Raw genomic sequence first — 14776 nt, 5'->3', positions numbered from 1 at the left:
GTGTGCACTTTACATAATTACATTTTAATAATATATTAATGATACTTACAATGTTACTTACAATATAAATCCATTGCTTATAATAATATATCAATTATAATACATAACTGTTAATAATGATACTTTTAAATAAAATTTTTAAAGATCACCCACTTACATATCACCCAAGCTTTCTGGGCTCCTCCCTGGACCCAACTCCTTCACTCCTACTGGAACATTCAACAGCCTCAGTTTTGTTTTAATTTTTTCCTTGATTTTCTTTATATAGTTAGAGCACATATATAATGATTCCACAAAAATATATTACTCAGTTTTGCCTCTGATCAAAGTCTGTACAACTGGAATCATGTTGTATGTATTCTTTGTGACTTGTTTTTTCATTCAACATTACGTTTTGGGGAGTCATCCAGATTCACTGGTTTCCACTATTATGTTAAATCCACTGTAAACAAATATTCCCCAACTTGTCCATTCTACTCTCTGTTGTTTCCAAATTTGTTTATTTGTGCTTTGCTATATTATATTACATACGAGACTACAATAAAAAATAATCTTGTACCTGTTTCCTAAGGCACACAAGCAAGAAATTTCCACAGGAAATACTCCTGGGGCGGAACTGCTGAGCAAGAGTATACCTATGCTCAATCTCAACCACCAATCCAACGGTACCGCTTCACATTCCCATTCCCAGGGAATGAGAGTTCCTGTTGCTTCACATCCACACCAGCATTTGGTATATTTCAGACTTTTATATTTTCAACAACATGATGGATATGAAACAGCATATCACTCTAGTTTTAACTTACATTTCTCTAACTATTAATGAGGCTTTCACATGTTCACTGACTATCCGAATTTTCTCTTTTTGAAATTCCTGTTCATTTTTATATTGGCTGATTTTACTTTATTAATTTATAGAATCTTCTACACACTAAACCAGTTTTCAACCTTTCTTACTCTTTGATGAACATACTTTTTAAATTTTAAGCCTGTTGAATTTATTAATCTTTTTATGGTTTGCTGTTTAGGTTTAAAGAAATTCTTATCTTTCTCTAAAATAATAAATATATCCTTTTCTAAATACTTTAAAATGGTATTGTTTTTCATAGTTAATTCTTTCTTCCATACAGAATTTGTTTCTGTTTATGAAATGAAGTGAGTAGGGATCAATTATAGTTTTCCATATGAATAGCTAATCACTGATTACAGTGGCAACTTAGACTCACGGCTCACTGGGATTCAAAAGAAGAGAGGATAGATGGGCTGGTGATTTCTGCATAGATGGATGCACTAAAGTTGAAGCCCCCGTATACCATTATAGAGGATGAAAGTGAGAACAAATAGAGTTTTGAGAAAAGAAAACCAATTTGATAAATTCACTCCATTCAAATTCTTATGACTTTTTATATAGTTTATATAACTCTTCCTAGTCATACTGTCATCATTTTACCCCATACAGTGTAAGACAACATTCAGTAGTTTATTTAAACAGGGCTGTACTCCTTATAAACTCTTTATTGATGTACCAACACAGCTTATGAAAATCTTGAGGAAAATATTACTACTGCAGTATATACTGATTAAGAATTTTATGTGATAATTCAGTGGTTCTCAAACTAGACTCCCACATAATTCCACAAACTCAATACAGCTGTTCTGCCACTATAATAACATTAAATTCCTTTCTCCATTTCAGAAACAACTAAATTAAATTTACAAAACTTTCTCAGTATTAACACTCTCATAATTTTTTTAAATGACATAAACCTGCTACTCATTATTTCTACTAGAGTCTGGTGTGGGTTAACATATACTTACATACTTATTTCTTTGTATATTACAATTAAGCTAATCAAGTTCAATAACTATTCTGGTAAGGTCAAAACACTTTGCTTTTTTCAGTCTAGGATCTTCACCCCACCCTCACTTCATGTTAATTTTTCCATCCATAAGATGCATATAATTTGCTTCAAAGCATTTGGGGGAGCAAAAGGTCAAAAGCAACACTGGGTATGAAAATGCTTTTAAAATGTAAAACACTTTGCAAACAGAAGTTACAATTCATAACCTTAAATTATATCTTACAAATATGGGGTTAGAACAGTCATGGAAAAAATCAACAGGTAATTCCTAAAGGTCAGTTTTATCTACAGTTTTAATTTCTTTGATATCAAGTCTTTAAATTAAAAAAAAACAGGTTTCTTAACTAGACGAAAAATAAAATTTATTTGTTTGAATGTTATTTCCTGCTCCCACATAATTTCTAATAAAGTTCCTGAAAAGTAGAGCAAGGCAAAGGTAGAAAGTTAATCTATACAAGCAACAGAACTCATCTCCAAATAATCTGAAAATATCTATTTTTATAATGGTGTGATCTAAGAATCCATGCCATCGCAGTGTGATTTAAAACTAATGAGAAAGTCTATTAGAGTCCAACTGAAATCAAGAGTGTACAGTTTACAGATGAAGGTTTAATCTGCCTCAAAAACATCTTGCAGCATAGCATTGATTTATTTGGAAGAATATACTTTCCTAAGTATTTGCTTTGTTATCTCTTTGCATAAAGAAACCTTGGTAGAGCTACAAAAGTGAGAAAACCTTTGGATGAAACAAGAATAATACACTAAGAATAAGATTTGCTTTTCCTGTTGGTAAATATCAAGAGAGCCTTGTCTTCCTTGTAGCAAATGGACTTGCTGCCCTCTGGTTTGGAACTCTGTTACACTGGGAAGCCATCTGCCCGGCTGTGCTACTTCTCAAACTTTAGACATGTACAAGAGTAGGAAAGTGAAATTACCTATTTTAAAAGAAAGTCATATATTATACTGTAAAGCTTTTAGAGTCAGAAACAACTCGGTTCCAATCCTACGCCTCCTACTTTCCAAGCTGTGTGATCACAGGCATGATTATTTAACCCTGAATTTCTATTTCCTCATCTTAAATATAGGGACAATAATAACCACCTCCCAGAATTACAGTAAGGGTTAAATGAAAGTGTCATAAATACAACTATTCATAGCAAAATGTTGACCAAGTTATCATTAATTATAAAACCAGAGAGTAAATGACTTTAGGGAAATTGTGAAATACACTAATCGCACTTTAACTTTTTTTTTTTTTTTTTTTTTTTGCGGTACACGGGCCTCTCACTGCTGTGGCCTCTCCCGTTGCGGAGCACAGGCTCCGGACGGGCAGGCTCAGTGGCCATGGCTCACGGGCCCAGCCGCTCCGCGGCATGTGGGATCTTCCCGGACCAGGGCACGAACCCATGTCCCCTGCATCAGCAGGCGGACTCTCAACCACTGCGCCACCAGGGAAGCCTGCACTTTAACATTTTATGATACAAGTTTCTCTTACTTCCAGGCATTAATATTTCTGTTAAAACTGGAAAGGTTTTCTTCAAATTGCACAAAAAGATGTTTTCTGAAATAATTGAGAATAGATGAAAGATAGAAGGTAAGAAAAATGCTGAAGCTAAAATCAATAACAATTTAATATGATGGATAACTGGGAGCAGGGAAAGGAAGATAGTAACAAGTGGGGAAGCGGGATGGGAGGGAAGAGACAGTGGGAAAGAGAGAGGGGAGCGATAGCCTGCATGGCTCTGGGCTAGATGGGTGATCCTGTACTGGCCACCAGGTCATCCCAGGTCAACCTGTTTGTTGAACTGCTCAACATGTAGAAATGAGCCTTCCTACAGTACGTATGGGGTAGAAGTGCAGAGGACAACGGCTATCTGTGTGTTCCACATGCCTTACAGTATCTGCAAACCAGTGTTTGATCTGAAGTATGCTTATGTCTCTAAAAGCATCAATTAACGCCACTGACAATATATAGTTAATAAACAGAAACACATGTATATCACAGAAAATACTGTATTAAAATTTAACCAAAATTTTAAAAATTGATTCTCAACCTCTGGGCAAATCATATGCAGTTTAAATTATTAAGAAATTGAAATCATGTTAGCATAAATATCACATTTCTTTTCTATAAGAGGGAACATGCAGTATAAGAACAGGTTCAAATTGTTCATTGCAGCACTATTTACAAGAGCCAAGACATGGAAGCAACCAAAATGTCCATCAACAGATGAATGGATAAAGAAGATGTGGTAGATATATACAATGGAATATTACTCAGCCATAAAAAAGAATGAAATAATGCCATTTGCAGCAACATGGATGGACCTAGAAATCATCATACTAAGTGAAGTAAGGCAGACAGAGAAAGATAAATATCATGATACTAATTATATGTGGAATCTTAAAAAAAAAGATACAAACGAACTTATATACAATACAGACTTACAGATACGGAAAACAAACTATGGTTACCAAAGGGGAAAGTTTGTGGGGACGCATGGGGAGATAAACGAGGAGTTTGGGATGAACAGATAGAAACTACTATATATAAAATAGGTGAACAACAAGGGCCTACTGTAGAGCCCAGGGAACTATATTCAATATCTTGTAACAAACTATAATGGAAAAGAATCTGAAAAAATATAGAGATATATATTACTGAATCACTTTGCTGTACACCAGAAACTAATACAACATTGTAAATTCACTATACTTCAATTAAAAACAAACAGCTTCAAATTGACCAAAAAAGCCGGCTCCCCTAGTTAAGAACACATGGCTTCACAGTCATATTTTAAGCTCACACTTGTGCTTTGAGAGCTGTACCAATCTGCTTTAGACTGCAAGAAAAAAAAATCATTCTAAATAATCATCTATTTCTACCAATGATAATTTTAAAACATTACATATGGAGTATTAATGAGTAACTCAAAAGACTATACACATTGTATGCTGGCTAATTTAAGACAAATAAACAAAAATCTTTACACAAAGAAGCGTGAATTACTTCAGTAGAACAGTGTGTCCTAGGTCACCATGCTTTCCTTCTGTATTATTGTCAAGTCTGATTTGCCAACAAGCCTCTGATAACAAACACAGAAATAAATTTCAAGGTTATAAGCTAAGCTACTACTGTGAATAATGATATATTAATCTGCTGCTGAAGTTAAAAGTGGTATAGAGAGAAATGAAAAAGTGAGAGACTCTCAATCAAGTGAATTTTACATACAGAAAAAGCCAATATTTAAGTGCAGAATTAATGTGTGAAAGCATTTATGGAATTATGTTCTGACTATACACTGTGCAGTTCTTATCATCTTTGAGTAAAACAGGAGACTAAAAAAGATGAATGAGGGACTTCCCTGGTGGCGCAGTGGTTAAGACTCCACGCTCCCAATGCTGGGGGCCGGGGTTCGATCCCTAATCAGGGAACTAGATCCCACATGCATGCCGCATGTCACAACTAAGGAGCCCACAAGTCACAACTAAGGAACCTGCCTGCCGCAACAAAGGAGCCCACGTGCTGCAATTAAGGAGCCACCTGCCACAACTAAGGAGCCCACGTACCACAACTAAGGAGCCTGCCTGCTGCAACTAAGACCCAGCGCAACCAAATAAGTAAATAAATAAAAATTAAAAAAAATAAAAAAGACGAATGAAAAAAGGAGGAATAATATGAATAACTACTTAGAATTTTTAAGACTGTTAATTATTACAGATATTGACTAATGCATACTTTACCAAGTAATAATATAAGAATAACCTGCTTATTAACTAAAAGGTATAATTTATTTTCAAGTGTTCAAGGCAGGGCTATAAACAAAACTCCAATAAACGGTACTGTAAATCTTGGCACAGATACACCAATGTATCAACAAAGGGCAGAGTGACCCAAGGAGAAAAAAAATCCTACATTATCTTTAAGCAAAATTGTTTGCCTTGAGTTAAAGAGGAAAACAAATTCCTTCACGATGGCTTAATGTATAACAAACAACTAAGATGGAAAATGTCTCTGTATAAACTTTTATATAGGAATTCCCGCCTCTGACATAAACAAACGCAAACCATATTTATGAGTTAAGTCCATTCATAGCAGATAAAGCTATCCTTTTGCACCATTCCAGGTAACCAATTAGTGCATAAGTACTGAATTCTAGTGATACTAAAACATCTAGAATTTCCTTTCCTGCTGTAAATACCACAACAACCGTGAGTCCCTTAACTGAGCAGCTTAAAACAGAGATGACAGCAAAGGCTGCCAGTTAGGGAGACTCATGTCTTCCCTGAATGAAACCTGTAGTTACAAAAACAGAGACCCAGATGGAACAGTCACTGCCTGCTGGCCTGGCAGCTCTGTGCCAGTTTCCTTGCTAAGGTCATAAGCAGGTACGTGAGGGAGGGAATGGTGCTGTGTGTTAAGCCTATGAGGGAGAACTGAATAAGTTGGCTTGGAGTGAAGGACAATTATAAAATCAATAGAGGTACGAAAATCTGAAGAAGTTAAAAAAAAAATTAGCAGATTTTAAACGGATTTAAAGTATAGGGTTATTTCTGTCCATCTGGAGATTCTTTTATCTTCAGCACTAATCCAAAAACATAGAAGGATCCTCACATCACTGATTTCACTGACTTGCCTCTATAGTTTGAAAGCCATTGTTCCTGAGTTGATTTCTTCATAGATGGACCCAAATTGGGAAGGTTCCTGCCATCTGACCCCTAGAGACCTGCATCTCTTAACAGTCATGGCAAAAGCATAAATTCTCTATTTGGCAATCATTCCTTAAAAGATGGACTTTGGTCAGATCTGAGTTTAAATCATGACCCTATCATTTATTAGCTATGTGAGGCTGATCAAACTACTTTACATCTTGGGGTCTCAGTTTATCCTGAAAAAGAAATCAGAATAGGTCACTCAACGGTCTGTTACAAGGAGTTAATGAAATCATATAGTTACAGTCCATGGTAGAAGGCCAGATATATTCTCAAGAAACCCTTGATAAATGGTGACAATTATTAATGCCTAAATTCTCACTCACACAGATTCATATTCTTATTATGTCTGCTTTAACGTAAGTAATAAATGCAGCCTCCTGCCTACAGTAATTTCAAGGAACATGACAAGTCCCACAACACCCTAACACGTTCCAGGGCTTACATCTTATTTAATAAGAAACATGAACTTTTATTCCTTAGAGATAAAGTTTAAATGGAATACAAATTGAGAGGTAACACAAAGATTTAAATTTGTACCACTGAAGTACAAGTTAAAGTTGACTTCAGAAAAAAGGGGACTAATGATTCAACAAAAGTACTGAAGTAATTAGTTAATAAATTCCTTGTGAATCATAGAATTAACAGTTAAATAAACCATCGAAATGTAGAAAATTTTTTTCATATTTCTGAATTGTAAAGAGCATTCTAAGTTTCGAAGGAGATGAAGAAAATATTGTTTAGCTTTACTAAGATATTTCAAACACACTTGTATTTCAAACCACATAAAACAAAATTTTCAAGTAATCAAAAGCTTATGAAAACAGTTACAACTAACAGGACTTTAAAGAATCAAGACTCTTTGATTAAAAAAAATACTCTTTAAACCAATGAGACATAGAGCCTCTGAAAAAAGAATAAGTGTATAAACAGATAAATCATAAAAATTAAAATAATAACCAATAATCTCCTCAGATTCATGTTAACTAGTAATTACGAACATAAATAAAATATCACTTTCCACTATCATGTTAGCAAAGATTTTACAATTATAAATCTCTTAGCAGCAAGAGTTTGAGAAGACAGATAATACATATCTGAAATGAAAAGTATCAATCCAACGGAAAATATTTACTAAGGAACATTCAGACATGTTTCATTGACTGGAGAGGTGGGTAGAGGCAATCACTTTGGTTTTGTTTTGAGTGAGGCGAGGAGGAGAGAAGAAGGTATAGAAATCGTAGGCTGAGGCTGAGAACAAAGATTTCAGCTATCTGCTCAAAAACTCTTTCATCTTTAAATATACAAGCAATTATTTCCAGGGACCTTAATATTAATGAGAATGGAAGGAACCAAAGAGCTCCAGTTTCTTTGGGAGTGGTGGGGACAGCACTTAGAGAAGCAAAGTCTTACAAGAAGATGACATGTACAAAACAAGTTTGTTTTGCTCCTCTCTGCCCCTTTAATTATTGACATTTTAAAAGACTCTTAGATGAAAGGAAAAATAATCTAGAAAAGCACATTTGGTTCTCTGAGTTTCGTTGTAATCAAAAATTTTCCAGCTGCGGAAACCAGAGACATCTTAAAACAAAGCTGTAGAACAATATATAACTATATATTCCCTATGAGAAGCTCTTAGAATCAAAGTATTAAATTTGTTTCTGTCTTTTGCTTTAGGACTATCTGCCATGTTCTATTGAAAAGGAGAATGTTTATGAGAGCATAAATTTAACTGTACTACCAAAGAGAGTGGGAGAAATCAGGAAAGCCAGAAAGGGTATCTGTAATTAAAAATATATATATATATATTTAACTATGATTATGAGTAGAAAAGCCCTCCATCTCAGTTGGAAGCAATAATTACTGGCTGTAGTAATTATTATTATTTATTATTATTATTATTCAGTAATTATTCAGGGGTTATGAAACAATGCAAAGGAGTCTAATACAATACAAAACACAGAGATACAACAATTAAGCTTTACATGCAATACACAGAATAAAAAGAGCAATTACAAACAGACGGGAAAAGCCACAATGATAAAATACTGGCCTACAAATATGTATTTTTTTTTAATCAAAATCCTAAGTAGCTACTTTAAAAGCTGATGTTTGGCAAGTTACGTTAACACTTTGTACTACATTTGCCCATATCTATAAAATAAAACAGGTGAAGTAGAAGAGTCTGAAGGTTCCACTTCCATGATTAATTCATTCTTCTCCTTTCATGTTCTATGAATTCTATGCCATCCATAGCTACAGAAAGACACTGACTGGCCAGCTAAGTGGCGAATAATAAAATACTTGATTGTTTTGGCAAAATTATTTATGCCTCACTCCAACCAAAGTTCTCTAACCTCTTCTGGTTGGTGGTGGTAGTGGTGCTATTTTTCGCCTTTGTTTGGTTTTGCTATAATCTTTTTTTAAAAATTTTATTAGAGTATAATTGATTTACAATGTTGTGTTAGTTTCAGGTGTACAGCAAAGTGAATCAGTTATACATATATCCACTCTCTTTTAGATTCTTTTCCCATATAGGCCATTACAGAGTATTGAGTAGAGTTCCCTGTGCTATACAGTAAGTCCTTATTAGTTACCTATTTTATATATAGTAGTCTGTATATGTCAATCCCAAACTCCCAATTTATTCCTCCCCCTTACCCCCTGGTAATCATAAGTTTGTTTTCTACATTTGTAATCTTGTAATATTGAGGCAAACTCAGGTTTCTCTCATCACCGGCTTTTGGGAACAAGGTACATTTCTAAGTCCATGACCATAGAAACCCCTGCCCTTCCAGTTTTATAACGCTTATATTACTTGATAAGCCAGCAAGATACATAAAATTTATACCTATAACTCTTTGGTAAGGCACCTTATCCATACCTATTTAACTAGAAATACTTATGTGGGCAAAATAAATCTGAAGAAAAATTACAGATTGAATTATGGTCCATTCCAAGCAAATTAAAAAGCTACAAAATTTCCCTATGAAAATACCAATCTTGTTTTCATTCCTAAGACAGATACAATTCAAGGTTAAACAAACAGAAGAGTCATATTCAATAGCTGGGAGAGGTTTATAAGGCTTCAACAGCAGTGGAAACCACTGGCAGAGCACACTGAGAAGTAAAAATAATCAAAATAAGAAAAGTTGTGAATTATTCTAAATCGTGCATAAAGCTTTACCTTTGATTCTTGTATACTTACTTTGTATATGAAATAATTTGTATTTTTATGTATGGTGGGGAAATAAAACACCATTAAAGACAAAATAAAATTTTATTGAGTATCAGAACTAAAAGAAGCAGCTGCTATTTCTCAAGTACTTTTTAAAACACTGACATATTCTTTTCTTTCAATATTTCTATTTTGAGGAGAAAATTCTTCTTCTGACTGAACTGAAGTATCACCTTTCAGGTCTGAGAATTTTTTAAGCCATGATTTTCTATTACTTCCTTAAATGCCTAACTTTCTCTACAATAGGAAATAAAATTAGGAGGTGTAACTTTATTCATAACGTTGAGAGTCATTCCACTCTGTATCTTTAGGATACATGAGGATGGACCTATTCTCTCCCGAAATTCACTCTGGGCCTTTTGGAAGGTGTAACACTGTCTTCAATTTGCTAGAGCATCATTTAATTTATCACAGCAGTCCATGTGGGTGCAGCGACTAGGTGATTTTGCTGACAGATTTCATGAAATTAACTAAACAACATCTGCAGGCTATATATCCCGAATTTGTATGTGCTAACCAATATAATTTTGAACTTGCCATTCAAATGGTTTATGAGTTCAATAAATATCTACTTGCATGGATGAACACACAAAACTATAATTGTTGATAGAAAGAGAAATGAATTTTTTAAGTATTGTTATTGTTTCAAAAGACTTTACCAACTACTTAAGGGACTTCTTCAATCCAATTAATCAGTTTTAAATTATATTAAAATAAAAAGTCTATAAAGAAAAGTAGGTTTAAAATAAATATGATAAGTTTTTTCTTTAAAGTTCTTGAATGTCTGCTTTAGGCTAGGTCTTGGAGGAACATAAAAGAATTAATTTTAAAACATGGCTACAACTAACTCACAAACTCATAAGGGAAAACAAAAAACATCGACTTTGCAGAAGTGCTGTGACAATGGTCTGTACAGGAGACCAAACCACAGAGGCTGACAGTGGACAGGCAGGGCATCTGGGAAGGGATACCTTCATTGAGGCTGAAAGCCAAAGGCCAGGAAGAGGGTGTTTCAAGATAGAGGAAGCAACATAAACAATTCCAGAAAGGAGTAAAACAGTATGGATTGTTCTGAGAAATACAAGATATTCAATAATGTTGGAGCATAAAACAGAGGGGAGGGGAATACTCTCATGGGTGGAGAAAAGCGAGATGTGAAAAACAGCCCAGAAGGAACAGCGGAAGATGAATATAGAGCAAAAGTAGCAGCTAGATGAAGAAGCAGCTCATCAGACTCGCCATGCCAAGAAAGCTGACCTTTATCTACAAGCAATAGAGAGCCAGGGACGGGAGGGCTTTAGCAGGAAGTGAAGAGTTCATCAGGGTGGGAAACTGATCCCTCTAAGGGTAGTACAGCATATGGACTGGGCGTACAGCGATTGAGACCGGGGCAGTGAGATCCATTAGGAGGTTAATATTAACATTTCGAGCTAAATTCACTAATCTTACTTCAACAGATAGTTAAAACATGATACAAAAGATCCCCTAACCATTTTTATATGTCTACATATGAAATGTTATTTACAAATGTGATAAATAACCAATATCAGGATTGACATTAAATTCAAAAATAATACTGAGATGGTGTTTCAAGTTTTAAAATGCTCAACCAGCCTTCAACCAAACTACATCCCATTTTAGACACTGTCAACCAATACCACAATTCTCTGTTTCCTCTCTTGATTAAAGGGAAGACTTTCTTTAGTTTATTTTTATTGTAGTAATTTTATTAGATTGTTCTCTGACAAAAGTTTCCACAGGGTACTTCAGAAACAAAACACCAGAATAAATAAAAATAAAACAAATTTTAAAAGGCATAAGAAATCAATTATCATTGATTGAATATCATGTTATGTATGCAACATATAAAGTGAATGAGTAAAAGGTATTAAATAAAGAACTGAAATTACAATATTGATCATGATATATTAACCAAAGGCAGTAGCAAAGAAAAATTTGAGTAATGCCCATTCTAGATCAACCATGGTTGCATGTTCAAAATAAACATATTATTGACAAAAATCTAAATCAAACCCATTAATAAAAGGGTAGGCAATACCCGAAAAAGTAAAAAGAAAATGCTTGATGCAGAGGCTAAAACAAGCATTAAATGAATGTTAAAATACAGTTTAAATTTAGAGATCAGATTAGCTTTAAAGCACACCTGAATTAATAAAACTGATTTTGAAGCATTCTGGATTATTTTTAAAATTTTATGTGATTCAACAACAATGATACTCTACAACTATGGGCCTCATTTTAAGATATCTACTTTACATTTAGACCTATTCCACCTGCTGTTTTGGACATGGTTTATCCCATTTTAGAATAAGCTGGTTCCTGAATATTAACCCTAATACAAAACCTATGCCAGAGTATTATCTTTCCCTTATATCTCTATTGTTCTACAGTTTAAGCTCTCATGTTATATTTGTTTTTAACTTAAATATGTAATACAAAAAACCCTTTGGAACTATAACTGCCATCTATAACCTAAGCTAAACATTTTCAATACCATGCTAATGCTTCTCTTCCACAATTAAAAAACCAACAACAGGGAAACTTTCACTCTGTCAGTACATAAGTTTTATCTAGTTACACCTATAGTAAAGCAACATATTACTTTCCGAGTTATGTGTAGTAGACATGAAACACATAAGTATATAAATTTCATGGGTGTTCTAAATCAGAAAACACATAGAACACAATTCCTTTCTGTCCCCTTCAGCACCACTGCTTTTAACATCAATCTGGGATATGCAAAACAATGATGATAAATGAATATGCAATCGCACTACGGTCACACAGAGAAGCATGTGTCAAAGTTCTACCTGTGATGACAGGAAAAAAACTACTGATGTGGGGCAAAAGATGTTAATTTAATATCTTTACTAGAGAACCACTTTTGCAAGGAACCAACCTAGCAAGTCACTTGGACAAGCAGAGAAATTCTAAATGCTGAGTCCTTTGCACCTTGGATGAAGAAGTCTGTTCTTACTTTTCATCACTCCTGCTTCTCTCCATTCCCAGAAGGAGTCATTATTTCACTTTAATGCGCTGTCAAATGGACAGTGGCTTTCCTTTCAAAAGACCCCATGTTACTCACATTCACAGCCTGCACATTTTGACAGTGTGTACAACATCTTCACACATTCATCTGAATTCTTCCCCTATTCCACTTCTAGAACACCCTCCACTATAAACTCACTAATATTCATGTTTTAATAGCAATATAAAAAGTAAACACGAATTTACCAATCAGAAGACGTCAAGTCTGACAGAATGAAGAAAGAGAAATTTACTGACAGGACATAACATGAAATCAGTGTTCAAGAGCCATTCCCACCACCCACACCATTTAAGTGTATTATGACCGTGCACAGCATTCTTAAGAGCAGAATATGAAACTACACTGCCACCAAGAACACTTAACCAGCAGGCAGCCCCTCCACATTAGCTTTAATGTGCCACACAGCCCTTTGCTTACTGATGTAGAGCAGCCAACAGGGAGATGGAGTTTACCAGTAAAAGCGAGACTGAACTGGCTAATTACTTACCTTCTTACGTATAGCAGGCTTGCTCGTTTAACTTTTTGTTTCCACTCTTGTCATAGCTCAGCGGCAAATGGTTGTGATTCAGCAGAAGTTCGAACCTGATAATTAAAAGAATTTTTTAAGAAAAAAATTGGAAATTAAAGTTCCCTCCACTGAAGTCTTTCTTTCCTTGCCCTCTGGCTGTACGTTTCTCGCTCTCGTTTTCTCTCCCTGCAAGGCAGCTACGTAGTGGTCTATAAATATTGACCCTGACACGTGCTCAGTGCTTCACTTGCTCATGGCACAGGTCTGTGTTACTGAACACCGTGGTAATACTCCAGCAAAGTTCTCAGCTGCTCAGACAAAGCTGTGGATTGGCTCACTACCCAGAAACCCTGTGCCTGCCTGGAAATACCATTTTGCTTCCAGTTTTACAGATGCTATGGGCCTTTCCTGAGGCCCAAATCAGGCACAGAAGGGCAATTATGAGGTTTGTCTGAAGAAATAGTTTTCCTCAAGCAGGTGGAGAAAAGGGGGGCTGGGTGGAGTGAAAGACAAGAAAGGAAATACTGCCTTTGTTTTGGCCAAACAACATAATTTCAAATCCTTTATAAAAGTCATACCTAAATGCCATTCAATCAAGCTTTATAAAACTGAACTACTACTTACTGTGAATAACCAAAAGACATAGGAAAGCATTTTTGCAATTGTTTTTAATATTGCTTCTCATTGAATAAGGCTGCAGTGACTGAGTAAGCGGCCACAAAGAAATGTGTCAACATAAATAAATTCATTTCCAGAATGATAGAAGTGCCCAGGAAAGTATAGTATTAATCTGATCAAATTAAATATCTGGTGAATGAAGCTAAAATATAATCTGGAAATTATATGAATCAACATGTTATATGAAATACTTCTAGATTTTCAATCATCACAATTGAATTATTTTATTTTTTTAAAAATTAAGGGGACGGGCTTCCCTGGTGGTGCAGTGGTTGAGAGTCCGCCTGCCGATGCAGGGCATGCGGGTTCGTGCCCGGGTCAGGGAGGATCCCACATGCCGCGGAGTGGCTGGGCCCGTGAGCCATGGCCACTGAGCCTGTGCATCCGGAGCCTGTGCTCTGCAACGGGAGAGGCCACAATAGTGAGAGGCCCGCGTACCGCAAAAAAAAAAAAAATTAAGGGGACTTCCCTGGTGGTGCAGTGGTTGAGAATCCAGCTGCCAATTCAGGGGACATGGGTTCGATCCCTGGTCTGGGAAGATCCCACATGCCGCAGAGCAACTAAGCCTGTGCACCACAACTACTGAGACTGTGCTCTAGAGCCCACGAGCCATAACTACTGAGCCCATGTGCCACAACTACTGAAGCCTGTGTGCCTAGAACTTGTGCTCCACAACAAGAGAAGCCACCGCAATGAGAAGCCCGTGC

At 35.5% G+C, this 14776-nt stretch overlaps 1 protein-coding gene across 1 annotated transcript in view; it reads right to left on the bottom strand.

The window, feature by feature from the left end:
• The window catches only part of BMPR1B (bone morphogenetic protein receptor type 1B), a 162478-nt gene extending 149007 nt beyond the window's left edge, over nucleotides 1-13471 (bottom strand). The window contains exon 1 of the mRNA XM_082653820.1: nucleotides 13371-13471. The gene's annotated coding sequence lies outside the window, so the exon portion shown is untranslated. The remainder of the gene's footprint in view (nucleotides 1-13370) is intronic.
• Nucleotides 13472-14776: the final 1305 nt, after the last annotated feature.

This window comes from Grampus griseus (genome assembly GCF_964374135.1).
Source record: "Grampus griseus genome assembly, chromosome: 4".
NCBI lineage: Eukaryota > Metazoa > Chordata > Mammalia > Artiodactyla > Delphinidae > Grampus > Grampus griseus.
Note: the sequence above shows the minus strand (reverse complement) of the source record. Positions and strands in the feature narration are given on the sequence as shown.